Here is a 7154-nt window from a genome sequence, read left to right on the forward strand (position 1 = left end):
CAACTCACTCTCCACTGGTCATCAATAACTCCCCAATCACAATAATGGATGAATTACAAGTTTCTGGGCACTACCATCTCCAACAAACTAAAATGGGATAACAACATCACCCATTTAGTTAAAAAAGGCCAGCAGCGCTTGTTCTTCCTCCGTCAGCTGAAGAGACTCCACATCAGTCGTCACATCCTGGTCCAGTTCTACAGGGCCGTCATAGAGAGCATCCTAACATCTTCCATCACTGTCTGGTACGACTCTGCGTCTGCCCGATCCAAGGCCAAACTACAAAGAGTCGTACGGACAGCTGAGCGGATCATCGGCTGCCCCCTGCCTCCCATCACAGACCTCCATAGCTCCAGATCACTGAAGAGAGCACGCAAGATTGTGGCTGTCCCCTCACATCCAGCTCACAGCTTGTTTGAACTACTCCCTTCTGGACAGCGGTACAGGGCCACCAGGTCAAAAACATCACGACACTTGAACAGTTTTTTCCCCAAAGCCACAGCCCTTGAATTGAATTGAAATGGTTTGTAAAGTTTTGATTTGACAATAACTTGTCTTCATTTTCTGTTGGTGTTCTTGAGTGTTCTGTTATATGTTTGTTTTTGAATTCTAGGATTTATAATAATAATAATAATAATAATAATAATAATAATAAACTTTATATAGCACCTTTTATCAATTACATCTTTGTTTATTTCTATAATTCGTATGGTCGTCTTGACCCAGACGTTACATAACAACGATACAGACTCCAATATGGTGTGCGCTGCCATCTAGTGGTCTACATGTGAAGCTGTCATTGAAGCTACTTTTCGCCGATTTCACTGCATAGTGGACATATTCTCTTGCAGTTAAGTAGACCGGTTTGGTCTCAGATATATGGAGTTTATCTTGAGCCTAATTAAATCAAAAGCAAATAAATATTTTGTGAGAAAAAAAATCCACTTTGTAAGCAAAAACATAGATTTGCAAAAAGACAAATGTCATCTTCTTGCACTTGAATAGCATTAAGGTTGATGCAGGCTCACTAGTCAGCTATGGCTGATATAATATCTAACATTTTATATGAAAACACCTGCTAGCATGCTAATTCCACACGTAATTCGCTCCGCTAACGTAGTACGGAGTTGGCTAGTTAAATCACATCACAGTGATAAATATAATTCCATAACTGCATACTACTACTACGGAGCACACACACACACGCACGCAATAACTGAGACACACAGCCAGATTCTAAAACAACTCTATTGGCCAATGTACAGAAAGTGCTGTAGTGACCAGTTTAAGGAAACAAAAAAACAGACCAAAGAAAAAGTAAAAAATACATAAATAAATAAATAAAAAGTAAAAATAAAAGAAGGTTTTACACATTTTACAAGGTTCATATTTATTTTCCTCCTCTTCTTCTTCTTAAACAGACGTTGGGAGAACATCAGGGTTCAATGCAAAGTCCACCAAAGGTTTTCTTTTAGGGGGGGGGGGGGGGGGAGGGAGGCAGGTGTAAGGGGAGTGACGTCACAAGCACAGGTGTCACAGCGGATGAGGTAACCTTAAACAACTTTTGAGACCTTCACATGGACATGTAGCTATACACAGAGTCTTAGAGACATGGCTCCTCCCCCCAGCTAGAACCAAAGGAGTTAGGAGTGTGTGACAGTGAGAGACAGATAACTCGTGAGCTTAGAATGATAAGGTTCTATCTCCGTTTAGGGCAGTTCAGAGATATTGAGCGTCAAAGTTTTTACATTCCATTATGTTTTGTGAGATGGAACCTTTGTATTTTATTAATTACTAACTCAAAAATGTAAACATTTTAAAAAATAACACCACACAGCCATTAATAAACACCTAATGGATCAGATTATGTGAAAAAAACTCAATTTGGACAAAAATGGAACCTTATAATTCTAATGTCACAAACAGGGGAAGGCTCTCAGTCAATCATTGGGTACCAGGATTACCTACAGATACAAGATACTATTGTTAAAGATGGGGGTGGAGGGGGGGTTGCTGGTTATGACTACATACAAGTAAAGACGACTATAAATGCCCTTTACATACAGTTCAACTGGAACATTGAAGACTGATCAAGTTGTGCAACTGTCCCTCAAATTAGTTTCCATGTGTAAAATATGCTACTGTAATCATTTCAATTCTCACAGGTTGAAGGAACAGCATCCTATGTCTGTTGTTAAATCTGAGCCTTAAATCTGAATCATTTGAATGTTATGAAGCAAACACACAGAAGGGGTCGTGTTTGGGAGGGACATGTACAGATTCATTAGGGCTGGTTTTGGTGCGCATATTTGGGTGTGCATACAGATGGGGGAAAGGCTGAGTTTGCTGGGTTCAGGATGGGACTCACCTACTCTAGGCAGTATTTACAGGTCAGAGGAGCATATACAAATGTACAAGGATCATCCTCTCTCCTAGTGTGTCCAAAAACATAACCAAAGAAATTAAACCCTTTACTCTGTAAATATGACATTGGCAATAACGCACCAGTCGAAAACAAAACAAAGATTTCTTTAGTGTCATTTGAATTCTGCCATATAATCTTTTAAATCAACCGGACATCATCTCCAGGCATAACAATAAGCAGTGATCAAATTAAATATATTCCATTGCAACAAATCAAAAAATATTTCAGGTATTAAAATACTGCAAATCAATGCAATAAATATTATTGACTATCTTCAATTTTCATGGCATTTAATTGGATCTCACAGAAGGTACACAGATACCAAGGATAGTAGTTCCCTACAATATCTTCAACTACCTATGGGAGAGAAACCACAAAGGAGCACAAAGATCACAGCTCCTCCAGAGATTTTAGGACCCTGAAATAGTAGGTGGAAAAACAGATGTCCGACAAGCACATTTCAGTAGTATATTTTCATATTATTTCATATTTTTCACAGTCTCAGTATAAAACAGTAGGTATTTTAGGTAAGATGTAAGCTTTTGGACTGGGACTTGGGACCGAGATCACTGGGTACTATTACTGTGTTGGAGTTCCACAGGGTAAGCAATTAACACCAGATGCTTCAAAAAAGAATGGGACAGAGTCTTTTAGAAGGAGCTACAGGCTGGATCATGACTAGTACAGTATGTGTGTGTGTGTGTGTGTGTGTGTGTGTGTGTGTGTGTGTTTCTGAAATATCACTTCACATAGCATTATCGCATAACCCTTTTCACCAGTAGGGGGAGACGTTACCTAACTCTTAGAGCCACAATTGTATTTCCTATTCAATCGATTGGTTTCCTGGTTCTGTGTGCGCATGTGTCAGCATGTGTGTGTATGTGTTATGTATTCTGTAGGATAATGTAGAGTTGGCCCAATCGAGCTGACCCCTCTTGCTCCCCTGTTGCACCCTGGGAACTCTGGCCTCCTCCTCTTCCTCTTCCTCACTGTCGTCCGACTCTGCGCTGGTGATGTCGTCTTCGTCCTCCTCATCGTCCTCCTCCTCCTCTTCCTCACTGGCCTCTTCCTCCGAGGCTTGGGGCTCCTTAAAGTTCTGAATCGGAAAGACGAGAGGTGTCTTACTACAGAGTAGTACAACCTACAGTGTTCCACATCTCCAATCCTGTATCCTCTCTCTCTCTTTTACTTCCACCGCTCTCTCTCACTCTCTCTCTCTCTCTCTCTCTCTCTCTCTCCCTCTTCTCCTTCCCTTAACTGTCCGTCTCTCTCAATTCCATCCAATGAATCCAAATCTAACTCCTCAGTCCCTCTTACTTTCTCCCATAATAGTCAACACTGTTCTCTATCCAGACACTCTATCCAGACCCTGGCCCTACAGTATCTCCTCGATACCTCCTACCCTCTCATACATACTGTACTGTACTCGCTCTATCCCACCCCTCCTGTCGCTCTCTCTGACCTCCATAGGATTGACTGTGATGGTGAGAGCCGAGTGGTCCCAGTCCAGCTCTCTCTCCTTGGCAGTGTCGGAGCTCTTTCCTTCCTGTTGGTGGGTCAGGTGGATGCGGTAGATGCCTAGCACCACCACCACCACTAGGGCGGCGATACAGATCACTATCACCACTGTGGCAGCACTGGGGACGCCTGGGGAGAGAGGAAGAGGAGCAGGAACAGTTAGACCGAGGCAGGAACAGGCACGCAGGTACGCATGCAGGCACACACACATACTGTACACGCGCAAGCACGAACACACACACACACACACACACAGAGATCTGTGCCCTCTTGCAATATCATCAAACACATTGCACTTGCTGTATCCGGCAGACAATGTATGTGTGCGTGTTCTATTAGTGTGTGAATGCATTTACAGAGGGCCCTCTTTTCATGAATAATTCAATTCAATCTGTTCTTTACGTCTGTGAAGGAAAGACATCTTCAGACCAAATCCTTGGCCCTGAAACTCACAGAGGCTACAAGAGACCCTCAGATGCACTCTCAGAGAATCTGACATGCAGTTATGTGTGTGTGTGTGTGTGTGTGTGTGTGTGTGTGTGTGTGTGTGTGTGTGTGTGTGTGTGTGTGTGTGTGATGCACTCACTTTTCACACACTACTTGTGGGTCGAAACAGTGAGGTTGTCGCTGGGAAAATATTGTGAAAGATGGGGGTGGAGGGGGGGGGGGTTCTGTTTATGACCACAGAAAAGGAAAGATAGAAATGCCCTTTACCTAGGAGGAGTTTTTAAACATTGAAGACTGTTCAAGTTGTGCAACTGCCCCCAGAATTAGTGTCCATGTGTCAAAGATGCTAGTGTAATCATTGAGTTAATTTAGTATGCTGTCTCCCATCACAAGATGATGAATGTCCTGTTCTCTTTACCCCTCTCTCACTCTCTGTTTCTCTGGCTGCGTACTGTAACCATATTCCTCTTAAGCTAATGGTCTATCTCCTTCCCTAACTCTCTCACTCACACACACACACACACACACACACACACACACACACACACACACTCTAACAGCAGTAGCCATAGAGCTCTCCAGGACACTAAGCTGACCCATTTGAGTTGGATGAATAATTAAGGTAGAGCATTCATTGGGATCTGATGTACTAGATTAGGATCTGGAGGCCCATTTTCACCATGCTCTCTTTAACATAGATTTTAGCTGTGATAGTGGTTCACATTGATTCTAAGGACCCAGTGTATCTGCTGGGCTGACTCACAGGTGAGCAGGACATGTTTTGGTGCTTGGTAACTTTGAAACTTGAAATGAATCATGACCTAGAATACTTCAATATTAGTTCTGCCTTTACAGCGGCAATCTGGGACTGGCATTTGAGGACTTTTAAATTATTTATATACTGTATAGCCATTGATTATTGAAGAATGTAACTTGAGTCCCATTCACACCTAGGAATTTAGTGGGTTATTGCTGGAGAGGGTTGGGTGTGAATGGGTCTACCCACTAAAATCCTCTCCAGCAATTGCCGAGCTACGAACCTATTAGAAAGCTGACTCATTTAGTGGGCCAACCCACTCAATCTCAAACCCTTTTAAAATGGGTCACTGATTGGTTAAAATAGCAAGCCTTCACAAAATATGTGAGGAATGGTTGATTTTGCTTTGGATATCTTCATTCTCTGAGCAACAATACAAACATACAAAATTACATCTTAACTAGACCTAACACTATAGCCTAGACCTAGCCTAACACTATAGCCTCTAGTTTAAAAACAAGTGTACATTAAACATGTTGTCCCACTCAAATGATGTAGCCCCCCTCTATAAAAGGAGTTGGATGGTGAATTATTTGCTATTAGGATACTATCATACTAACTCTTTTGATATAACACCTGCCAGAAGATATTTGGTTACAAATGCAACTGGCTATACCTAGGTTACCCAACTCTGGTTTCCATATTGATACAGTTTCTGTATTAAATTATGCTGCATAACAGCCTTCACTCACAAAATATTCCCAAGTTCATTAGCTATTAGAGAATTTCTATGGCCGAATTTTCCCCATCGTATTGTCCGAATTGGGATAATCTGTGTAATTTTATAAAGTCTGCATCTGTATGAGATACACATCGCTTACACATTTTCATTTATAAATCACTTACACATTTCATATTATGCCTCAATTATGATTTTGAAAGGCTACTGGTAAGTGAGACAATTCAAACTGGCTGGACCAGTGTGGTTGATTGATTTTACACGACAGTAAAGCACAAACCGTGCTGTTGTCCAATGCCATTCATTCTATTCTAATGCCATTCTCTAGGTCTAGGGAGTCCACCCACTGGTCGTAGAACGTGCGAAAACGGGGTTTTGCCAGGGTTGCGCTACTTAATCACCATTAAAAATACATTTTTGGAAGATATTGTCTTACATGTGTCAACATACATGTCCATATGTATTATAGTTTTAGCTCTGTGTACTTGTTTTCGATGTACTTATTGTTTTAAGAATGTAATTTCAATGTTACCGTTGCTACATACTAGCACTTTCCACGGCTCTGACCAATAGTAATCCTTTTAATGGACGTGTCACCGGTATCTAAGGCATCTTGACTTCCTATTGGTCTACCCGCAAGTCTCCACTCATTGGACGTGTCATGTATCTACGGCATCTTGACTTCCTATTGGTCTACCCGCAAGTCTCCACTCATTGGACGTGTCACCTGTATCTAAGGCATCTTGACTTCCTATTGGTCTACCTGCAAGTCTCCACTCATTGGAGGATTTTTTCCTGAGGTAAATGTAAGGAGACACTTGACAGAGCTTCATCATTGACATCTGATCGTCTTCGCGGTAGGTTTTCTGTTCAATTCAACTTGTTTTCTATCTAAAAATATGATAGCTACATGTTTGTCTTGTATCCAGCGGCTTTTGATTAGAAATATAGTCTGATTCTCTAACAATCTTACCGAATTATTATATATATGTTTTGTTGTTGTCATCCTTATAGCTACATTTATCAAAAACTACGAACTGGCTAGCTAGAGTTGACTAGTAACTTCAGTCATGTGGATGTTGAGCTCTGTTTCAATGTTGGGTGAATTGATTTGGAACGGTGAAGAGGTTATTACATTACCGGCGCTCTCAGAGCGAATTTACGAACGCAGCTGTGATATTCTGACGTGTAGCAAGAATACATACTGTATATGAATGATGAGCCACACACTGGATATCAACTTGACTCTTTAGTTATTAGACGTGCTC

The sequence above is a fragment of the Nansenia antarctica genome (assembly GCF_963989245.1).
Source record: "Nansenia antarctica genome assembly, chromosome: 17".
Classification (NCBI taxonomy): domain Eukaryota; kingdom Metazoa; phylum Chordata; class Actinopteri; order Argentiniformes; family Microstomatidae; genus Nansenia; species Nansenia antarctica.